Below are 25,140 nucleotides of genomic sequence, written 5' to 3'. Positions count from 1 at the left end.
ATCTTGTCGAACTTACAGGATGGAGCACTAGCTGATGAAGGTGTTGGAGCTGAAAATTTCTGCTGCGAGTGATTTACACCACCTAATTTTTGCTGACAATAGTCATAGTTCCTAGTCCTAGCCTTCTTGTTCTCCTTAGCATGTACTCATTGATATTAGTATCATACTCATATAGATCATGATATTGTGTTGAGAGACATTCTACCAGAAAAGACACTTGTTAGTTGTTGATCTAGACCAAAAAGCCAATAATAAAGCCTCCAGACCTCTAAAACGAAGTTCTCTAAAGTATGGGAAACCCTCTAACAACTGCTTGCACTATTATAAGTAGCAAGGACTGTGTACTTTCTGAAATTTTATATCCTCAGGGAAAGTAAACATTACGCCCTCCATAGCCATATATCTTCACCTGTCATAATTTTACCATAGCTTATATCATAATGATCAAGAAACTCAGGAAGGTCGATTAGTATGTGAAATTTGTAGAATAAGTTGGAATTTTCAACCAGCTTACTTATGGTTACCAATTTGTAGTGATTTGTATCCGGGTAATTAATCTGCATAGGGTGAAATTACCACAATATATCTTCCTGCTATTGCATATTATATTCTTCTTGCTCTCATGTCGTTTATTATGTTGAAATGTGGTTTCAATAGGGACTCCTATTTCAAACCCTATCCCCTCTCCTCTCGTATACATTTCTCCCATTAAGCAATGTACTATTTGCAATTATCGGACTACCAAAGAATATATCCAAGAGCAATGAAAAATTGAATTTTTGTAATTGGGAAAATCCGTGATTTTTGTGATTGGGGAAACTTATTGGATGTAATTAGTCCAAAAGTATGAGATTTCTACACTTTATACTAGTTATTCAATTAGAAACTCAAAATAATTTAAACCGAAAAAATGAGGAAATATCACAAGTAGCAAACATAATAGACATAGTAAGGCTCTATAGTTATAGTTTAGATAATTGCTCTTCATAGCTATAGTTCTGTCTGCTAGGGAGGCTACGGTTTATATATTTATGTCCGTTTGTTTTTGGAAAACTATATGCACAACAGAAGCATACTATAATCTTACATCTTACATAAATAATAAACAACTAATACATTTATGCTTCAACATATACAATTACGCTAGAAAACATAAACTTGCTAAAATTTAATTCAAAAACTACCTCTTGAAGCGTGAGCAGATACCTTCAAGCGAATCCCCAAGTTAGACAGACCTTCAAATGAATCGACAAGATAGAAGACAACTTTGCAATCTTCTATGATTATCCCAAGTTCACATCCAAAATCTCTCAATACTGGGTAGGCAAGTATGATAGAAAACTAATTCATCTATTTTCTAGGTTAGTAGAATCCCTATTTATAGAGATTCCTTCCCAATCCAAAATGGAGTAAAAAACCTAGTTTTTTTCTGGAAAACCAGAAAACCCCACATTATTCTTCAATTTCCCATAAAAATAGGATTCTGAGTTCTAGTTAAAAATAAGCATTGTAGGGACCACATAATTTTTTAAAAAATAAAAAATTGTGAATAAAGGCCCTTTATTGACTCGAAATAATTACCATGCCTCATAATGGCCCAGCCCAACAAATCCTAAAATCAAAAAAGACAAGAAAAAGAAAAGACAAAAATAAAAAACAAAATTAGAAAGTATTCTAAATCCCCTTCTCCAACTTCAAGCTCCAGTTCGTCTGCCATGGTGGTTGTCGAAGTTGAATTTACTGGTGAGTGTCCTCGATTTGTCAAATGCTGCAACAAGCTGCGGTTGGGATGATTCCACAAGAGGCACTCTAATTTCTCACGAATGCCATCGAAACATAGCCAATTGAATTAACTTCGCCTCAGCTCGAACAAACCAAGTAAGATTTGATTCACTCCATCTCTCATTGCATCAAGCTTTTCCTACGATCTTTGAGCTCCATTACAAAGATTTACCCTTACCTGCAGATTGAGCAAGAAATCTAGCTAATACCACTGCATAGTCCAGGTATTTCTTTGTTAATGTTGCTAAAATTTTATTTCTGAGGCTTTCTATCATGGAAATAATTCCAAATATTAATTTGAATTATTCTTACCATAATAAATTACAAATCATTCCACTAGAAATTCGTAATTGCACTCCTCTATTTATATTTCAAAATTCTCCATTAAACACTTATGTAATTGCCCATGTTAAGATTAAAAATACTAATTAATAAATTAAATTACTGACAAATTTAACTTAATGATTAACTTCCTTTAGAGCACTACTTAACTTATTTCATGTGTCGGATTCATAAATTCACTTGCAAGGTTTGACACGATGAAAACTTATAAGTTTTTCAAAAGGGCATATCAATTAATCTCTATACCGAGACATGGATTTCATTAACTAACTTATTATTTCACCAATTTATATTACTATCATTCAATCTACCAGGAATATTGACCCATCTCAGAATCCTACCTTTTAATAAATCAAAACGATAATTAATATATACAGATCATAATAGGTATATCGGGATTGAGAATATAAGTACATTTAACAGTTTAGAGAATATGTTTTTGTCAGCCAGTCTAAAACAACTATCTTTACGTGGTCCCGTTTAAATAAATACAAAATGCACTAGCACAAGAACTTTTAACTATATTGTTCCCATAATCAAGATAAACTAGATATAATCTTGTGGTACAATCGTATAGATGGCATGTCCAATTCCATCCTAGATTGTGAACAAAAATTTTTTTACTTATAAGAACCGATGATTTAATCCTCTGTGTAAAAGCTAAAACTCTATGCACATAATCATCTACTACATAAGTAAATAGACACCATTAACAAATATATGATCTATTAAAACTAAATAAATTTTTATTCTGTAATAGATATAATATCTAAACATATGGTTAATAGTAAATATCCCAACAATCTCCCACTTTTACTTTTAACCATCACAATTGTCATAATGTACTATATCTAAATGTATGGTAAATAGTATATACCATAACAATCTCCCACTTAGATGTTTAATCTTGAAAATTATTATAATTTGCTATATCAAAACACTTGATTAATAGTATGTACCCTAAGATTTGTATATTCACTTGTGAATATAAAAACAGAGTAAATATATACAAATTATGCATTTATATACTTAGAAATTTTGAGAATTCTATTTGAATATTTCGCTTGAAAATATACAAAAGGATAATTTATTATGAAATTTTTCCAAAATCCCCAAATCATATCAAACTTTCCACCCAATTTTATATCAACATCTGTTTAAAAAAGAGCCCAACTTAGCCGAAACGCTAATCTATTTAATGAATCAGCAAATAACTCATCTGTTTTTCTATCGCTTTCTTTTCCAAACAAGTACCAGCAATTTCAACAAAGGACCAAGATCACAAGTTCGATTTTCGTCTAAAAAAAATAAGACTCTCTCCTCTCTTTCTCTTCTTTAATTTGGTCAACAAGAGGCCAAAATACTTTTGAAATATATTATATGAAGAATCACAAACACAAATTTTTGAATTTGAACGGCCAAAACTGCAATCAGAAGAACCCTAGTTCATCACTATAAATAGCAGGTGACATTCGACCTCTCCCTTTCTCTATTTTTTTGTCACAATAACAAACTGTTATTCTTATCTTAAGAAATTAACTACTTGCAATAAACTTAATTACTTATATATAATTATATTTGACAACAAAATATACTTGGTTCTCCTTTGAGCTCTGTGTAGATCTGAACCCATATTCCTTTCACATTTTAGTCTGTCATATACTTGAGAAATGTTTTCATTTTGTGATTAAATCTTCACTTGATATCAGTTTGTCGGTCCAAGTTAAATGTACATTTGATGTCTTTATATGATAAAATTTTGCAGCTCATGTACTCATATGTAAAAATATGTCTAAAAGAGATGAGTATTGTTCTTGTTTAGTTAGTTATGTTGGTTACATTTTAAAAATAAAATTAGTGTAAAAAAACCCATGATCATGCTCTGTAGATTCCTATCTTATCTCTATGCGCACCAAAACATAGATTTTAAGCTTTTTCCCTAATCCATTAGTTAGTAGAGTTGTATGTATAAGTTTCCTTGTATATTGCTTAGAGACGGCGGTGTTAAATGTGGAAGGATCTTGGATAAAAAATGTGGAGTGTTAATTTTGTGCTTAAAAGACATGAATGATGGCTTGGTTGTTTTGGGTTTTGTCTAATGTTTCCAATTGTAGGAGGAATATCTTGGTAGGCATTTTCACATTTTCATGTTTTAAATAGCATATTCGTTTTACGAGTTTACTTAGCTCTATATTTGATTTATTCACTATCATTTACAGCTGAACCGTCTTACTAATTTCCTTACTCTCTCTTTATTTACATGAATACTTTCGAAGCTAATTGGAGTCTTCATAAAAGACTTCTACCGTTCAAGAAGCCTCATTCTAAGACTTATCATCATTTATCAATTTGAAAGTGTGTATCATCTCTTCTGCTTCTCAAAAGCTCATGCAATATGGAAATGGCAAAGTAGCACAGTAATCTGGAAAACTACTCCTTTCTTTCCTCTTTTAGTCATTACTTTATTATGTTTGTGTCCGTGCTGATATTTTGACTTTATATTACATGACACTTATTTTCTCTATGCGCTTTCTACTTTTTTAAGACTAGCTACTTTAGTCTTTAATAGATTACATATGTTGGGTCTAGTGGAATTTTCATTTTTTTTACAATCATTTTAAAAAATATATTAGTACACCTTGCTTAGATCCATTAGGATTTTTTTCCAAAAATATTGACTAAATCCCTTCACCGAAAAGCTTTTGGTTATGAAATGTCTAATGAACAAGTTTGGTTGAAATTTTAAAACCATTCCAAAAAAGGGGGACATGAGGTTTTACTAAAGATGGATAAGTTTTCAACTGCTTGGATAAAGGTTTCTTGGATCAACTATGGTTTTATTACTTTTCTGATTTGTTGCAAAATATGAGGGGTTTTATTTTAAAGATACATATCACAAGTATTTATAACATATCCCTTTCAAATTTGCTCTTTCTTTTAACTAATTAACCTATGTTTTGGCCAACTAATTATTTTATTGGATTTTAAAGTATGTGTGTCTCCCCTTCAGGATAATTAGAACCTTTACCTATAATTCCATAAGGCTAGATAATAATTCAAAGTTAACTTAGCATAAATTTAGCAAAATAGGTGTCCTAATTCACTAATATATTGTACATCGTTTGATCTCGAGTTAAAATGGGGTATAACATTGAAAATATTATTATAAATAAGGCAAAGTATATGAAGAGATTGACAATGGATGAGTTCCATAGTACTAGAAGCTCAAAGAAGCATACAATAATTATAGCATGAATGCAGTTACAAAAAGCGATTATCAGAAATCAAAACTATTAAATTCATAAGTATAATTTATTATTTAATATGAGGGTTAAGTAAAAAAAAATTATTAATAAAGAATAAAATTGTCAGCTAATTTTTAATGGGCATTTTCATAAGATGATGAAGATAAAATATTTAGTTTCTCTCTTTTAGCTTATTCATAACGGTAAAGTAACTCCTCAGATTTGAGAAAATACAAAAAATTACAGCTTTCCCGACCTGGTGCAAGAACCACGGAAGCCACCAAAGGTCTGTGGTCATACACACGGTCCGTAGTTGGGGTTCACCGTTGAGGGCCAAATATTTATGGTCTCTAATCCCACCCACGGTAGACCAGTACAGACCGTGGTTGGACCTACGAAACGTAGGTCTGACCGTAGGTGAGGGTCAGCAGCCAGTTAGAGGGAAATTGTTGTTGGGTCAACTTCAAATAGTCATAACCCTTAGCACAAAAGGGATTAGGTAGACCATAACCTACCAAATGATAGATAATTGAATCGTGTTTCCAACACCATCTAGTTTGCAAACCTCCCATCTCCGAGTAAAAATTTATGCTCGTTTTAGTGAAGCACTATCGGGCACACTTGACCGACGACTCCACCTACGGTTGGTAGGTCGACCTACGGCCGGTAGGTCCCACCGTGGGTGGCCTTCGGCAGATTTTATGTTAGGGTCATTTAGGTCTTTTTCCCATGTGTTGGGCACTTAAACTTCATTGTTTTATGCCTAAACTACGCTATTTTACTTATTTTAAGCCTAATAACATAGTCAGACTTACCAAGAACCCTCATTCACCTAAGATCATCCAAACTTGGTGAAAAAAGAAGAGTAAAAGTTGACCAAAACTCCTAAGAAAAAGCAGAAGTGTTCTTCAAAGTTGCCGCCCCAAAGTTGAAGGATTTCTCCGTAAATTTCGTCACCAGGTATGTCGGATTTCACTAGTGGGTTCCGTTCACCCATTAGGTCCCTAGAATTCAGTCAGATTCTTGATTCTCTAAATCATGTTTACACTTAGGGTTTCTAGAACTTCAGATAATTATTGCAATGATACATAAATTGCCCTGTCATAGTCTCTTAGAAAGTCACCTTAGCAGATCTTGTAGAGTTAAAAATAGTGGATTTTGATATCATTCTAGGCATGGATTGGTTGCATTTCTGTTATGCCTCATTCAATTGTAGAACTAGGATCATTTGGTTTCAGTTTCTAACGAGCCAGTCTTTAAATGGAAGGGTAGTAGCTCAGTGCCTATAGGTTGAATTATCTCTTATCTTAAGGCCATAAAGGTGATCTAAAGGGTGATGTAGCACATGTTAAGGAAAAAGGGAAGGAATTAGCAAAAGATGTTCATCGGCTTGCTCACTCAGGAGTTAGTCTTACAGACACGTGAGATGAAGGTGTGATAGTCCAGAATAGATCGGAACCTTCATTGGTAGGAAAGGTTAAGGGAAAACAGGACAATGATTGTATATTATTTAAGTCAGAAGGTGCAGTTCAATAGCAGAAAGTAGAGGTTTTCTCCCAAGGGGGATATGGTCGCTTATGTGTTCCTATGGTGGATGAGTAGTTGAAGCAACCATGAATTCCAACTATCCTCATCTCTTCCATTCTATTCTATTTCAGCTTGAGATAATAGTTTCCTCTCGAGTATCTTAGTTTATTGTTGCGTAAATTCAGTCTTAGCACCTTGTTCCTTCAGTCTTTCTTGCATTTTCCTCATATTTGCATGTCCTTGGAACTCAGTTTAGTTAGATATTAGTCTCTAGTACTTAAATGTAGTGATTGTAGCTTCTTCCCTCTATAGTCAGCTTGTTTAGACTTTATTCGAGGACGAATGTTCCCAAGGGGGAGGTATTATAACACCTCGGATTTGAGAAAATAGAAAAAAATGCAGCTTTCCAGACCTGGTATAAGAACCATGGAAGCCACCGACGGTCCGTGGTCTGTCACACTGTTCGTAGGTGGGGTCCGTCATTGAGGACCAAATATTTATGCTCTCTGATCCTAGCCACTGTCGACCAGTACGGTCCGTGGTTGGACCTAAGAATCGTAGGTGATGGTCAGCAACTAGAGAGGGAAATGGCGGTTGGGTCAACTTCAAATGGTCATAACCCTTACCACAAAAGGAATTTGTTGGCCCTTGACCTACCAAATAATAGTTAATTGAATCGTCTTTCCAAAGCCATCGAGTTTGCAAAATCCCATCTCTGAGTAAAACAATACTCTCATTTTAGTGAAGTCCTGTCGAAAAGACTTGATCGACGACCCTACCTACGGTTGGTAGTTCGACCTACTGCCGGTAAGTCCCTCCGTGGCTGGCCTTCGACACGTTTTAAGTTAGGTTAATTTAGGTCTTTTTCCCAATCGTTTGGCACTTAAACTTCATAATTTTATGCCTAAACTATGTCATTTAATTGAGTCGAAGCCTTATAACATAGCAGACTTACCTAGAACCCTCATTCACCTAAAATCATCCAAACTTGGAGTAAAAAGAAGAGGAAAAGTCGACCAAAACTCCAAAGAAGAAGTAGCAGTGTTCTTCAAAGGTTCAGCCCCGAAATTGAAGGATTTCTCTATAGATTTCGTCACTTGGTATGTGATATTTCACTACTGGGTTCCTGTCAGCCATTAGGTCCCTAGAATTCTGTCAAATTCTTGATTCTCTATATCATGTTTAGACTTAGGTTAACTAGAACTTCAGATGATTGTGAATTAGCTGTTAAAGTAATCCTAATGAGGGTATTATGTTTTTTGTAACCATGTTGCTTAATCCTTGCATGAAATTGAATACCCTAGTTGTGTAGATTCGTTTAGTTCATGAATTACACTTGCTAGGTCACTTATAGTAATACATGCATCAGTTTTCAAATGTTTCATTATCAGTACTTAATGTTGCATTTTCAGTTAGCATGTCAGAATCTTGAGCTATCCAGTTTATTTCATATATGTTGTATTGTACACATTCTAGTTGGGAGTAGGCTTAATACCGAGTTGGACTAGGGTCAGTCACCCTCATAGTCGCAAAACTATGTGACCCCGGTAGGTTTAGCAGTCCCCACTGTTGGGCATCAACTTTAGTGATCACGTCATTCATGCCTTTATACCCTTGGCAAGGTATATTGGGTCCTCTCAATGGGGCGTATACATCGGAATCCACCTTAAGCTCACGTTGTTTTATGTCGATTAATAGTAGCTGCCACAGTCAGACATCAGTGCATTTGACCAGGTCTTCAGATATATTTCAGTATTGAGTCTCAGTATGTCATGTTCAGGATTAGTACTTGGTCATTGCATTTAGCTTAGCCTTCAGTATATTTCAGCATTTATATTAAATTCAGATTATTTTATTGCTCAGTATGCTTTGTGAAATCATGTATTTTATCAGCTATACTCTGTATCCTGCATGCTTAGTACATTCCAAGTACTGACGCATCCTCTGCATTACATCCTTTCATGATCTGGTTCGGGTAATTAGTATCCAGATCACACATAGATTGGTTCCCAATCTCCAGTTCAGCAGCTTCAGTGGTGAGTCATCATACTTTGAGGACAATAGAAATGCTTTACACTTTAGTCTTTTTATTCAGTTTTCCATTTTGCTAGAGTTAGATTGGGGCATGTCCCAGCAACTTTAGTCATTTAGAGGCTTTTTTAGACCGAGTACTAGATTCAATTTTAGTTTTGAGTTTAATCTTCCAGTTTTTATTATTCTCATAGTCTTTTATAAATTCAGATCAGTATTGGGTATTCCCCACTTTTAGTTATCACTGTTTAAGCTTCCACATAGTATATTTATTGAGTAATGTTTTAGTATGCTTATGATATGCAAGCTTAGGATTAACTTGGTGTAACTCATGATCATATATCATGTGTTTACGTCCAGGGGGTACCTTCGGGCCGTGATAGGTAAAGATTGTCATATATTTTGATTGATTGTATTGATTTCTTTCTTGATCCTCATTCGTAACTGTAAAGATTGTCATTTGTTTTTGATTGATTGTATTGATTTTCTTCCTTGATCCTTTTTCATAACGGTAAAGATTGTCATTTAGTTTAATTAATAATGTTTTGATTTCTTTCCTAATCCTTTGTTCCAACGTCTTGTATAAATACCTTATTTGAACAATATATATCATTTGTTATTTTGATCTCTTAATTAGAATAATTTATTATAAGTCCATATATCTAGTTCATTGATTAGTCAGCTGAATCTACCGAATCACTTCAGAGATTTCCCTAACAAAGTTTTATACTATATAACACCAACTTGTTTTAGGGCAAAACATTTGTTGTTTTCCTTAATAGACTAGAAAAAGAGAATAGAAAGAATTGGGCATGAGAAACGGCAACAAAGTAGAATAACACAATGGTCTATCAGTGAGTGTAAACGTAAACATGCCGGATGATATAGTTATGAAGATCATCTCCTGCTTGCCCCTATTTTTGTTCACTATAAACTTCTATCCAATAATTTTAAAGGTAGGATATCGCATCCTGAATTTTCCAAAACATTGTTCCAACGCCAAAAGGTCACTTATACATAACTCATCGATTTAATACATAATGGGAGATAAATAACACTATTCCCAAAAATCTCCTTTAACCATTTCACTCAAACTGTGACGACGTTATGTTTTGGCGTAAAGATTTTGGGTTCATGTAATGGTCTGATTCTCTTTGAGTCTGAGAGAATTAAGTGTTACTGTGTTTTCAATCCCTTAACTGGAGAGTATCAATTGATTCCATAACCAAATGCTCCTTGAAATGAGTTAGGAAAAACACGCCTAGTGGTTGATAGCCCTAATGCAAATCAATACAAATTTGTTACCATAAGTAACCTAGTTAAAAATTTCAACTTGTTCTACAAATTTCACTTACTTTCAATAAAGAGATCGAGCTTGTGGCGTGAAATCCAACTGAGAACCAATAGTTTGTTATCCTTACCTTACGGTAGTCTACCTGTTTATTGGCATGATTCTCTGTATTTTCTCAGAAGTGACGGTAGTGTTCTACCTCTTGATACAAAGAGAGAAGAGGGTATATTCATTTACCCTCCCGAGTTTATTGATCATTTCGTTCTGAGCTAAGGAAAAATTTTCACTGGTAGGGATATGAGTAGTAGCGATATATGGCTAGGGAGGGCGGAAGGTTTACTCACCCCTTGTATGCATTTTCAGAAAGTACATAGTTATTGGTACTTATGATAGAGCAAGCAGTTGTTGGATGGTTTCCCATACTTTGGAGAACTTTGTTTTAGATCCAGATGGCCATACTAAAGGCTTTCTAGTCTGGATCGACAACAAGCAAGTGTCTTTTCTGGTACGACGTCCTTCAAAATAGTATCATGTTCTATACGAGTATGATACCAACATCAATGTATACAAAAATGTTGCACTTCTAAACACTTGATTATCCCATGTATTGCTTCCACCAAACATTAGCTTGTGTAAAAAAGTCTCCCTCCAATTATGTAACGACTTGTCAGCAGGCGTATATTGATGAAAGTTGGATGACAATCAGAAGATTTATTATCGAAGGTACCTGCTAGTTGAACTTTAAGGCTTTAGTCTTTCAGTTCAATACCAGAGAAGGAGATACATGAGAAGATTAGCTTGACAATAGTTCAGAGAATGAATATAATAATAGATGTGGCATATGCACTTCAGGATCTTGACCATACTTCTAATTCATTACAGAATTTAGGAATGAGTTTCACTAAACCAAAATCACCCAAAAGAGCTGTGAGATTTGTATCAAGAAGAATGTTCTGTGGTTTTATATCACAGTGAATCATGGGTGTTTGACACTCATGGTTAAGATAATGAAGTACATATGCCACATCTATTATTATATTCTCTGAAGTATGGTCCAGTTACTCTTCTCATGTATCTCCTTCTCTGGCATAAACTAAAAGACTAAAGCCTTAAACTTCAACAAGATGGTACCTTTGATAATAAATCTTCTGATGTCTTCCAACTTTTCAACAATATATGCCTATTGAGAAGTCGTTACATAATTGGAGGGTGTCTTATAGACACAAGCTAATGTTGGGTGGAAGCAATACAATGGATAATCAACAGTGTCTACATTTTTGTACACATTGATGTTGGTATCATAATCGTATAGATCATGATACAGTTTTGGGGGACGTCGTACCAGAGAAGACACTTGCTTGTTGTCAATCCAGACTAAAAAGCCTATAATATGGCCATCCGGACATAAAACAAAGTTGTCCAAAGTTTGGGAAACCCTCCAACAGTTTCTTGCTCTATCATAAGTGACAATGACTATGTACTTTCTTAAAATGCATACAAGGGTAAGTAAACCTTGTGCCCTCCGTAGCAATATATCGCTACCACTCATATCCCTACCATTCAAAAAAATTCCGTAGTTGAGAACTTAATGATCAATAAACTCGGGAGGGTCAATGGTATACCCTCTTCTTTCTTTCTATCAAGAGCTAGAATACTACCGTCACTTCTGAGAAAATACAGAGAATAATGCCAATACATAGGTGGACTACCGTAAGGTAAGGATATGAAACTATTGGTTCTAAGTTTAATTTCATACCATAAGTCATATCGCTCTGATGAAGGTAAGCAAAATTTGAAGAACAAGTTGGAATTTTCAACAAGATTACTTATGGTTACCAATTTGTATTGATCTACATTAGGGTAATCAACCACTAGGCTTATTTTTTCTAACTCATTTCTAGGAGCATTCGGATATGGAATCAATTGACACTCTCTAGTTAAAGGATTGAAAACACAGTAACACCTAATTCTCTCAAACTCAAAGAGAATTAGATTATTACATGAGCCCAGAATTTCTATGCCAAAACATAACGTCGTCACAGATTGAGTGATAGGGTTAAAGGAGATTTTTGGGAGTTGTGTGATTAATCTCCCATCATCTACTAAATAGATGAGTTGTGTAGTGGTGACTTTTTTGGCATTGTAACAATGTTTTGGAAAATTCAGGATGAGATATCCTACCTTAAAAATTCTTGGATAGAAGTTTACATTGAACAACAAAATTCAAGGGCAGGCAGGAGATGATCTCCATCACTATATCATGCGGCATTCTTACACTCGTTGATAGACCATTGTGTTCCTTTGCTTTGTTTCCATTTCTCATGCCCTTATTTCTTTCTATTCTATTTTTTTAGTCTATTAAGGAAGACAACAAATGTCTTGCCCTAAAACAAGTTGGTGTTAAATAGTATAAAACTTTATTAGGGAAATCTCCGAAGTGATTAGGTAGATTCTCCTGAACAATCAATGAACTAGATATGTGGCCCTATAATAAATTATTTTCATTAAGAAATCAAAACAACATATAATATATATTGTTCAAATTAATTATATCCCGCTAATGAGTATAAGTGTGTTTAATCAATTCATGAATTTTATTTATTTAGGGATATGATTCATCAAGTCCATATAAGCAGACTATTAGTTAATTCCCCAACCAATGTGAAACTCTAACACCCGCCTACATGACCAAGCCCAAGACCGAGCCCAATTGGAGTGTGTATCGAGAGTCCAAATGGACATGACTCTGATACCATGTATAGCTATGACACTTCAACACCAAAAGTTAGCTACTGATGGGAAGATTACTACTTAAGCCCATACAAGGTTTATCATTATTTGGTCTCCTGCTCCACGCTCAAGTTGGGTTGATCGTGAAACGGGCGTTAGAGTGGGTTAGAGTTCCATATTGGTTGGGAAACGAAATGGTTAGCTTATATGGATTTGAGCAATCCTTCTCTCATGATCTAGATTTTGAGGTTAAGTTAGACAAAAGTACCATATCTTTACATGGTATCATAGTCAAGTTCATCCCCATTTGGGCTCCCCTTTAAGGGTGAATTTATGGTGTGTTAGAGGGACTAAGAGCCCCACATTAGTTGGGGATTGGACCGATGGTTTGCGTATATGATTTGGACAATCCTTCATTCATGAGCTAGATGTTGAGTTAAGTTAGGTCTATGTGCTATATCTTTATATTTTATATACTATGTATAAAAACACTTTTTTTATATTTGGTCCTATTGGATACATTTATAATGTACCATACTTTGGATGATATAACATTAACCCAATTACCGCTAAATGTTCAATGGGAGCTTGCAGCGAGAGACTCGAGAAAGGAGATGACATTGAAGTAAGGCTAACTTGAAACTATGTAACGTAGTTTGACCAATCATAACTGATCACTATTGTTGCTAAAAGGAAAAATCTATTACAACTAAATATCATCAAAACATGATTTCATCTCAGCTCAACACAAGTACTTTTGGTTCTATATGGAGAAAAAAAGGTCATAGATATATCATTCAAAGGTAATCCCTCAAGTTAGCTATGTAGGATATACAAATATGACAATATTAGGCCGGATAGAAAAAAGGAAAATGCTTCTTGAAAATCAACAAGGAGAAGTATAAGCAGAATATTGAGAGTAAAAAGCCTCCAACAATTAGTGTATCATATCATATTATAGATTAGGAACATTCATATACTCTTAAACTTGCCTGTAAATTTCATTTTAACACACTAACTATGGCTTGTTCCAATTGAGCATATGAAAACATTGGAACAAAATAAAAATAGAACATGTGACGATGTTTAACTGACAAAGACATTGTTGAGAAAATGGTTAACCTTAGCTTTCTCTCTCAGGTGTGCTTGAGTTGACTTACAAAAAATTACACTTAGATGTCAAGGAAATTATATCTACTATTTAAACACTTCCATGTTAATTGTTAACTGGAAGTCTCCTATTTTTATTTGAAAAAATAAAAGGTTCAGTCAAATAGTGTCAAGCAAATTTAAGATGGAAGATTCCCCAAACATCTTGGCCTGGCAATGCAAATATATTTCATCTATTGGAATTCATTGCTTGAAATGCGCAAAAAATAAATGAAGAAGATTTTCTTCAAATGCCAAAACCTTGTCTATTCGAATGTTTAACTATCTGCTCAAACTCCAAGAAATAACAAATCATAGTCATATTTAATTATTGAAGAGTAGAAATTCACCTATATTCTTCTCCTCCTCCGACTGATTCCTCTTCTTCTGATTATTCTCTTCTTTGATGGAAATACCTTGATAAAGTTACATACAAAATTTGAGAAGAATTAGAACTGATTTAGACTTCTTGTCTCAGTTGAGATGTTTTAAATAAAATTTTGAAAGGAATCTCTAATCCTGACTTTAAGTCTCATTTAGGACAAAATGGAATTGAAACTAATTGGTACCTTCAAAGATAAATCTTCTGATGTCATCTATGTTTTTGCAGCAATATAAGCCTGAGTAACAGTCATTACATTATAGGAGGACATCTTATGGACACAAGGTAAGGTTGGATGAAGGCAATACATAGGATAATTAACTTTCTCCAACACTGCGGCATTTTTGTACTCATTGATATTAGTATCATACACGTATAGATCATCATACTGTGTTGAGCGACATTCTACTAGAAAAGACACTTGTTAGTTGTTGATCCAGACGGGAAAGCCAATAATAATGCCCCAGACCTAAAACGAAGTTTTCCGAAGTGTGGGAAACCCTCTAACAACTGCTTGCACTGCTATAAGTAGCAAGGACTGTGTACTTTCTAAAATTGAATATCCTCATGGAAAGTAAATGTTGCGCCCCGCGTAGCAATATATCTTCACCTGTCAAAATTTTACCATAGTTTATATCATAATGATCAAGAAACGCAGGAAGGTTGATTAGTATGTGAAATTTGTAGAATAAGTTGGAATTTTCAACCAGCTTACTTATGGTTACCAATTTGTAGTGATCTACATCCGGGTAATTAATCTGCATAGGGTGAAGTCGCCACAATATATCTTCCTGCTATTCCATAAAATATTCTTCTTGATCTCATGTCGTTTGTTATGTTGAAATTTGGTTTCAATAAGGACTCCTATTTAAAACCCTACCCCCTCTCCTCTCGTATACATTTCTCCCATTAAGTAATGTATTATTTGCAATTATCAGACTACCAAAGAATATATCCAAGAGCAATGAAAAAACTAAATTTTTGTAATTGGGAAAATCTGGGATTTTTGTGATTGGGGAAACTTATTGGATGTAATTAGTCCAAAAGTATGAGATTTCTACACTTTATACTAGTTATTCAGTTAGAAACTCAAAATAATTTAAACAGAAAAATGAGGAAATATCACAAATAGCAAACATAATAGACATAATAATTGCTCTTCATAGCTATAGTCATGTTTGCTAGAGAGGCTGCAGTTTATATACTTGTGTCTGTTTGTTGTTCGAAAACTATATGCACAGCAGAAGCATACTATTATCTTACATCTTACATGAATAATAGACAACCAATACGTTTATGCTAAAACATATACAATTATGCTAGAACACATAAACTTGCTGAAATGTAATTCAATAATTACCTCTTGAAGCGTGAGCACATACCTTCAAGCGAATCCCCAAGTTAGAAAGACCTTCAAGCGAATCCACAAGATAGACAACAACTATGCATTCTTCTATAATGATCCCAAGTTCACATCTGAAATCTCTCAATACTTGGGTAGACAAGTATGATAGAAAACTAATTCATCTATTTTCTAGGTTTGGAGAATACCTATTTATAGAGATTCCTTCCCAATCCAAAAAGGAGTAGAAAAGCATGTTTATTTCTGGTTTATTCTTCATTTTCCCATAGAAATAGGATTCTAATTTCTAGTTAAAGATGGTCATTGTAGGGACCATAGAATTTTTTTTTAAAAAAATCTAAATTGGGCATAAAGGAACTTTATTGACTAGAAATAATTACCAGTCCTCATAAAGGCCCAGCCTAACAAATCCTAAAATAAAAAAACACAAGAAAATGAAAAGACAAAAACAAAAACAAAAATAGAAAGTATTCTAAAGCCCCAACTCCAACTTCAAGCTCCAGTTCGTCTGCCATGGTGGTTGTCGAAGTCGAATTTGCTAGTGAGTGTCCTCGATTTGTCAAAGGCTGCAACAAGCTATGGTTGGGATGATTCCACAAGAGGCACTCTAATTTCTAACGAATGCCATCAAAACATAGCCTGTTGAATTCACTTCGCCTCAACTCGAACAAACCAAGTAAGATTCGAGTCACTCCATCTCTCATTGCATCCAGCTTTTCCTCCGATCTTTAAGCACCATTACAAAGATTCACCCTTTCCTGCAGATTGATCCAGAAATCTATCTAATACCACTGCACCGTCTAGGTATTTCTTTGTTAATGTTGCTAAAATTCATTTCTGGGCTTCCTATAATGGAAATAATTACAAATAATTAATTTGAATCATTCTTACCATAATAAATTACAAATCATTCCACTAGAAATTCGTAATTGCACTTCTCTATTTATATTTCAAAATTCCCCATTAAACATTTATGTAATTCCCCATGTTAAGATTACAAATACTAATTAATAAATTAAATTACTGACGAATTTAACTAATTGATTAATTTCCTTTAGAACACTACTTAACTTATGTCATGTGTCGATTCATAAATCCACTTGCAAGGTTTGACACGATGAAAACTTATAAGTTTCTCAAAAAAGCATATCAACCAATCTATTTATCGAGACATGGATTTCATCAACTAACTTATTATTTCACCAATATATATTACTATCATCCAATGTACCAAGCAAATTGACGCATCTAAGAATTTCACATTTTAATAAAGCAAAACGATAATTAATATATACAGATCATAATAGTTATATCAGGATTGATAATATAAGTACATTTAGCATTTTAAGGAATATGCTTTTGTCAGTCAATCTAAAACAACTATGTTTACTTGGTCCTGTTCAAATACATACAAAATGCACTAGCACGAGAAGTTCGAACTATACCGTTCCCATAATAAAGATAAACTCCATATAATCTTGTGGTACAATCGTACCGATGACATGTCCAATTTCCATCCTAGATTGTGAACAAAAAACTTTATACTAATAAGAACCGATGATTTAATCATGTGTATGAGATAAAACTCTATACACTAAATCATCTACTACATAAGTAAATAAACATCATAAACGAATATATGATCTATTAAAACTAAATAAATATGTATTCTATAATAGATATTATATCTAAATGTATGATTAATAGTATATATCCAACAATCTCCCACTTATACTTTTAACCATCACAATTGTTATAATGTGTTAAATCTAAATGAATGGTTAATAGCTTATACCATAGCAATCTCCCACTTAGATATTTAATCTTGAAAATTGTTATAATGCTATGTCGAAACACATGATTAATAGTATATACCCCAACATTTGTATATTTCTCTTGTTAATATAAAAATAGAGTAAATATACACAACTTATGTATCTATATTTATAGAAATTTTGAGAATTCTACTTGAATATTTCGCTTGCAAATATACCAAAGGATAATTTATTATGAAATTTTTCCAAAAGCCCAAATCAGATCAAACTTTCCACCCCATTTTATATCAACATCTGTTTAAAAAAGAGCCCAAATTAGTGGAAACCCTAATCTATTTAACAAATCAGCAAATAACTCGTCTTTTTCTCTATCGCTTTCTTTTCCAAACCAACACTAGCAATTTCAACAATGGACCGGGATCACCAGTTCTATTGTGGTTCGATTTTCATCTGAAAAAAATAAGACACTGTCCTCTCTTTCTCTTTGTCATTCACATCTCTCTTCTTTAATTTGGTCAACATGAGGCCAAAATACTTTTGAAATATCTTATATGAAGAATCACAAACACAGATTTTTGAATTTGAACGAACAACTACAATCAAAAGAACCCTAGTTCATCACTATAAATAGCAGGTGACATTCGACCTCTCCCTTTCTCTATTTTTTTGTCACAATAACAAAATGTTATTCTTATCTGAAGAAAATAACTACTTGAAATTAACTTAATTACTTATCTATAATTATATGTGACTACAAAATATACTTGGTTCTCCTCCGAGCGCTGAGTAGATCTGAAGCCATATTCCATTCACAATTTAGCATGCTAGTTACTTGAGAAATGGTTTCATTTTGTGATTAAATCTTCACTTGAAATTAGTTTGTCGGTCCAAGTTAAATGTCCATTTGATGTCTTTATATGATAAAATTTTGCAGATCATGTACTCATATGTAAATATATGTCTAAAAGAGACGAGTGTTGTTCTTGCTTAATTAGTTATGCTGGTTACATTTTTTTAAAAACATTACTGTAAGAAAACCCATGATCATGCTCTGTAGATTCCTATCTTATCTCTATGCGCACAAAAACATAGATTTTAAGCTTTTTCCCTAATCCATTAGTTTGTAGAGTTGTATGTATAAGTTTCCTTTTAAATTGTTTAGTTACGGCGGTGTTAAATGTAGAATGATCTTGGATTAAAAATATGGAGTGTTAATTTTGTGCTTAAAAGACATGAATGATGGCTTGGTTGTTTTGAGTTTTGTTTAATGTTTCCAATTGTAGGAGGAATATCTTGGTAGGCATTTGCACATTTTCGTGTTTTGAATAGAATATTCGTTTTACGAGCTTACTTAGTTCTATATTTGATTTATTCACTACCATTCAAAGTTGAACCGTCTTACTAATTTCCTAACTCTCTCTTTATTTACATGAATACTTTCGGAGCTAATTGGAGTCTTCATAAAAGACTTCTACCGTGCAAAAAGTCTCATTTCAAGACTCATCATCATTGCTCAATTTGAAAGCGTGCATCCACTCTTCCGCTTTGTGTCTCCTGCTTCTAAAAAGCTCATGCAATATGGACATGGCAAAGTAGCACAGAAATCTGGAAAAATACTTCTTTCTTTCCTCTTTTAGTCATTACTTTATTATGTTTGTGTTCGTGTTGATATTTTGACTTTATATTATATGACACTTATTTGCTCTTTGCCCTTTCTACTTTTTTAAGACTAGCCACTTTAGTCTTGAATAGATTACGTATGTTGGGTCTCGTGGAATTTTCATTTTTTTGACAATCATTTTATAAAATAGATTAGTACACCTTTCTTAGATCCATTAGGTTTTTTTACGAAAAAATTGACTAAATCCCTTCACGGAAAAGCTTTTGGTTATGAAATGTCTAATGAACAAGTTTGGTTGAAAGTTTTAAACAATTCCAAAAAAAAGGATGTGAGCTTTTACTAAAGATGGACAAGTTTTCAACTGCTTGGTTAAAGGTTTCTTTGATCAACTTTTGTTTTATTACTTTTCTGATTTTTTGCAAAATATGAGGGGTTTTATTTTAAAGATACATATCACAAGTATTTATAACATATTCCTTTTAAATTTGCAGTTTTTTAACTAATTAACCTATGTTTTGGCCAACTAATCATTTTAACGGATTTTAAAGTATGTGTGTCTCCCCTTCAGGATAATTAAAACTTTTACCTATAATTCCATAATGTTACACAATAATTTAAAGTAAACTTAGCATTACTTTATAAAAATAGGTGTCCTAATTCACTAATATATTGTACATCGTTTGACCTCGAGTTAAAATGGGGTATAACATTAAAAATATTATTATAAATAAGGCAAAGTATATGAAGAGATTGACAATGGATGAATTCAATAGTACTAGAAGCTCAAAGGAGCGTACAATAATTATAGCATGAATGCAGTTACAAAAAGCAATTATCAGAAATCAAAATTGTTTAATTCATAAGTATAATTTATTATTTAATATGAGGGATAGGTAATTATTTTTTATTAATAAAGAATAAAATTTCCAGGTAATTTTTAATGGACATTTTCGTAAGATGATGAAGATAAAATATATATTTTAGCTTATTCATAACGGCAATGTAACACCTCAAATTTGAGAAAATAGAAAAAAATGCAGCTTTCCCAACCTGGTGCAAGAACCACGGAAGCCACCTATGGTCTGTGGTCAGACACACGGTCCATAGCTTGGGTCCGCTCCAACCCACCGTAGACCAGTACAGTCCGTGGTTGGATCTACGAACCATAGGTCTGACCGTAGGTGAGGGTCAACTGCCAGTTAGAGGAAAATGGTTGTTGGGTCAATTTCAAAAGGTAATAAACCTTAGCACAAAAGGAATTAGGTAGACCATGACCTACCAAATGATAGATAATTGATTTGTCTTTCCAACGCCACCGAGTTTGCAAAAATCCCATCTCCGAGTAAAAAGTTATGTTCGTTTTAGTGAAGCCCTGTCGAGCACACTTGACCGACAACCCCACCTATGGTTGGTAGGTCGACCTATGGCCAGTAGGTCCCTCCGTGGGTGGCCTTTCAATAGCTTTTATGTTAGGGTCATTTAGGTCTTTTTCCCATGCGTTGGGCACTTAAACTTCGTCGTTTATGCATAAACTACGTTGTTAAACCTATTTTAAGCCTAATAACATAGTCAGACTTACCCAGAACCCTCATTCACATAAAATCACCAAAACTTGGAGATAAAACAAGAGTAAAGGTCGACCAAAACTCCCAAGATCAAGCAGAAGTTTTCTTCAATGTTTTAGCCCCGAAATTGAAGGATATCTCTATAGATTTCGTCAACAGGTATCTGCGATTTCACTAATGGGCTCCTTTCACCCATTATGTCCATAGAATTCAATCAGATTCTTGATTATCTATATCATGTTTACACTTAGGGTTTCTAGAACTACTAATTGTAGCGAATGATACATAAATTGTCCTATCATAGTCTCTTAGAAAGTCACCTTAGAAGATCTTATAAACTTAGAAATGGTAGATTTTGATATCATTCTAGGCATGGATTGGCTACATTCATGGTATGTCTCAGTCGATTATAAAACTAGGATTGTTTGGTTACAGTTTCCAACGAGTCAATGTTTAAATGGAAGGGTAGTAGCTCAGTTCCTATAGGTTGAATTATCTCTTACCTTAAGGCCAGAAAGGTGAACTAGAGGGTGATGTAGCACATGTTGAGGAAAAAGGGAAAGGAATTAGCAAAAGATGTTCATCGGCTTGCTCGCTTAGGAGTTAGTCTTACAGAGACATCAGATAGTGGTGTGATAGTCTAGAATAGATCAGAGGTTAAGGAAAAACAAGCCAATGATCATATATTATTTCAGTCAGAAATTGCAGTTCAACAATAGAAAGTAGAGGTTTTCTCCCAAGGGGGAGATGGTCACTTAACTGTTCCTAAGGTGGATGAGTAATTGAAGCAGACATGAAGGCCAAGTATCCTCATCTCTTTCCTTCAAATTCCGTTTCAATTTGAGATAATAGTTTCCTCTCCAGTATCTAAGTTTACTATTGCGTTAATTCAGTTTTAGTACCTTGTTCCTTCAATTGTTCTTGCATTCTCAGCATATTTGCATGTCCTTGGAAATTAGTTTAGTTAGATATCAGTTTCTAGTACTTAGTGGTAGGGATTGCAGCTTCTTCCCTCCATACTTAGCTTGTTGAGACTTATTTCGAGGACTAATGTTCCCAAAGGGGGAGATATTGTAACATCTTAGATTAGAGAAAATAGAAAAAAAATGCATCTTTCTAGACCTGGTGCAAGAACCACGGAAGCCACTGACGGTTCGTGGTCTGACACACAGTCTTTAGGTGGGGTCCGTCGTTGACGACCAAATATTTATGGTCTCTGATCCCACTCATGGTAGACTAGTATGGTCCGTGGTGGGATCTACGGATCGTAGGTCTGACCGTAGGTGAGGGTCAATAACCAATTAGAGGGAAATTGTTGTTGGGACAACTTCAAATGGTCATAACCCTTAGCACAAAAGGAATTAGGTAGACCATGACCTACGAAATGATATATAATTGATTCGTCTTTCCAACGCCACCGAGTTTGCAAAAACCCCATCTCCGAGTAATAAGTTATGCTCGTTTTAGTGAAGCCCTGTCGGCAACACTTAATCGAAAACCCCACCTACGGTTGGTATGTCGACCTATGGCCATTAGGTCCCTCCATGGGTGGCTTTCGGCAGCTTTATGTTAGGCTCATTTAGGTCTTTTCCCGATGCGTTAGGCACTTAAACGTCATCGTTTTATGCCTAAACTACGTTGTTTTACCTATTTTAAGCCTAATAACATAGTCACACTTACCCAGAACCCTCATTCACCTAAAATCACAAAAACTTGGAGAAAAAACAAGAGTAAAAGTCTACCAAAACTCCCGAAAACAAACAGAAGTATTCTTCAAAGTTTTAGCCCCGAAATTGAAGGATTTCTCTGTAGATTTCGTCAGCAGGTATATGGTACTTCACTAATGGGTTCCTTTCACCCATTAGGTCTGTAGAATTCAATCAAATTTTGATTCTCTATATCATGTTTACACTTAGGGTTTCTAGAACTTCAAATAATTGTTGCGAATGATAAAAAATTGCCCTGTCACAGTCTCTTAGAAAGTCACCTTAGCAGATCTTGTAGAGTTAGAAATTGTAGATTTCGATATCATTCTAGGCATGGATTGGTTACATTCATGTTATGCCTCAGTCGATTGTAGAACTAGGATCGTTTGGTTTCAATTTCCAACGAGCCAGTGTTTAAATGGAAGAGTAGTAGCTCAGTGCTTATAGGTCGAATTATCTCTTACCTTAAGGGTAGAACGGTAAACTAGAGGATGATATAGAGCATGTTGAGGAAAAAGGGAAGGAATTAGCAAAAGATGTTCATCGGCTTGCTCTCTTAGGAGTTAGTCTTACATACACATCAGATGGTGGTGTGATAGTCCAAAATAGATCAGAACCTTCATTGGTAGTAGAGGTTAAGGGAAAATAAGCCAATGATCGTAAACTATTTCAGTCAGAAGGTGCAGTTCAACAATAGAAAGTAGAGGTTTTTCCCATGGGGGGATGGCCACTTATGTGTTCCTTAGGTGGATGAGTAGTTGAAGCACACATGAAGGCCAAGTATCCTCATATCTTTCCTTCCGATTCCATTTCAGTTTGAGATAACAGTCTCCTCTCTAGTATCTCAATTTACTATTGTGTAAATTCAGTTTTAGTACCTTGTTCCTTCAGTTGTTCTTGAATTTTCAGCATATTTGGTAGGGATTGCAACTTCTTCCCTCCATACTCAGCTTGTTTAGACTTCATTCGAGGATGAATGTTCCCAAGGGGGAGATATTGCAACACCTCGGATTAGAGAAAATAGAAAAAACTGCAGCTTTCTAGTCCTGGTGCAAGAACCACAAAAGCCACTGACGGTTCGTGGTCTGATACATAGTCTGTAGGTGGGGTCCGTCGTTAAGGACCAAATATTTATGGTCGTCGATCCTACCCACGGTCGAGCAATATGGTCTGTGGTTGGACCTACGGATCGCAGGTGAGGGTCATCAATCAGTTAGAGGGAAATTGTTGTTGGGTTAACTTCAAATGGTCATAACCTTTAGCACAATAAGAATTAGGTCGCCTCTGACCTACCAAATGTAGATAATTGAATCATCTTTCCAAAGCCATTGAGCTTGCAAAATCATACTCCAAGTAAAAAGTTATGCTCGTTTTAGTGAAGCCTTGTAGGAAAGACTTGACCGACGACCCTACCTACAGTTGGTAGTTCGACCTACGGTCGATAGGTCCCTTTGTGGGTGGCCTTCAACACCTTTTAAGATGAGGTTATTTAGGTGTTTTTCTTATTCGTTTGCTATTTAAACTTCATAGTTTTATGCCTAAACTATGCCGTTTTACTCAGTCTAAACTTTATAACATAGTCAAACTTACCTAGAACCCTTATTCACCTAAAATCTTCCAAACTCGGAGCAAAAAGAAGAGGAAAAGTTGACAAAAACTCCTAAGAACAAGCAACAATGTTCTTCAAAGTTTCAGACCCGAAATCGAAGGATTTCTCCGTAGATTTCGTCACCAGGTATGTGGGATTTCACTACTGACTTCCTTTAACCAATTATGTCCCTAGAATTTAGTCACATTCTTGATTATCTATATCATGATTAGACTTAGGGTTACTAGAACTTCAGATAATTGTTGTGAATTAGATGTTAGAGTAATCCTAATCAAGGTATTATGTTTTCATAACCATGTTGCTTAATCCTTGCATGAAATTGAGAACCCTAGTTGTGTTGATTCGTTTAGTTCATGAATTACACTTGCTAGGTCATTTATACAGATATACATGCATCAGTTTTCAAAAGTTTCATTATCAGTACTTAGTGTTGCATTTTTCAGTTAGCATGTGAGAATCTTGAGCTATCAAGTTTATTTCAGACATGTTGTATTGTACACATTCTAGTTGGGAGTAGGCTTAATACTAAGCTGGAATAGCATCAGTCACCCTCATAGTCCCATAGCTCCGTTCCCCCGTAGGTTTCTCACTCCCCTCTATTGGGCATCAACATTAGTGATCACGCCATTCATGCCTTTATACCCATCGTGAGGTATATTGGGCCTCTCGATGGGGCGTATACATTGGAATCCACATTTAGCTCAGGTGGTTTTATGTCGATTAATAGTAGCTGCCACAGTCAGACATCAGTGCATTTGACCAGGTCTTTAGTTATATTTCAGTATTCAATCTCAATATGTCATGTTCAAGATTAGTACTTGGTCATTGCATTTTAGCTTAGCCTTCTGTATATCTCAACACTTACATTCAATTCAGATTATGTTATTGCTCAGTATGATTTGTATAATTACGTATTTTACTCAGCTATACTCTGTATCCTGCATGCTCAGTACATTCCAAGTACTATCGCATCCTCTGCGTTACATCCTTTCATGATGTAGGTTCGGGTACTCAGCATCCAA

This window comes from Solanum tuberosum, unplaced genomic scaffold (assembly GCF_000226075.1).
Source record: "Solanum tuberosum cultivar DM 1-3 516 R44 unplaced genomic scaffold, SolTub_3.0 scf00176, whole genome shotgun sequence".
Classification (NCBI taxonomy): domain Eukaryota; kingdom Viridiplantae; phylum Streptophyta; class Magnoliopsida; order Solanales; family Solanaceae; genus Solanum; species Solanum tuberosum.
This window is presented reverse-complemented; position numbering follows the sequence as displayed.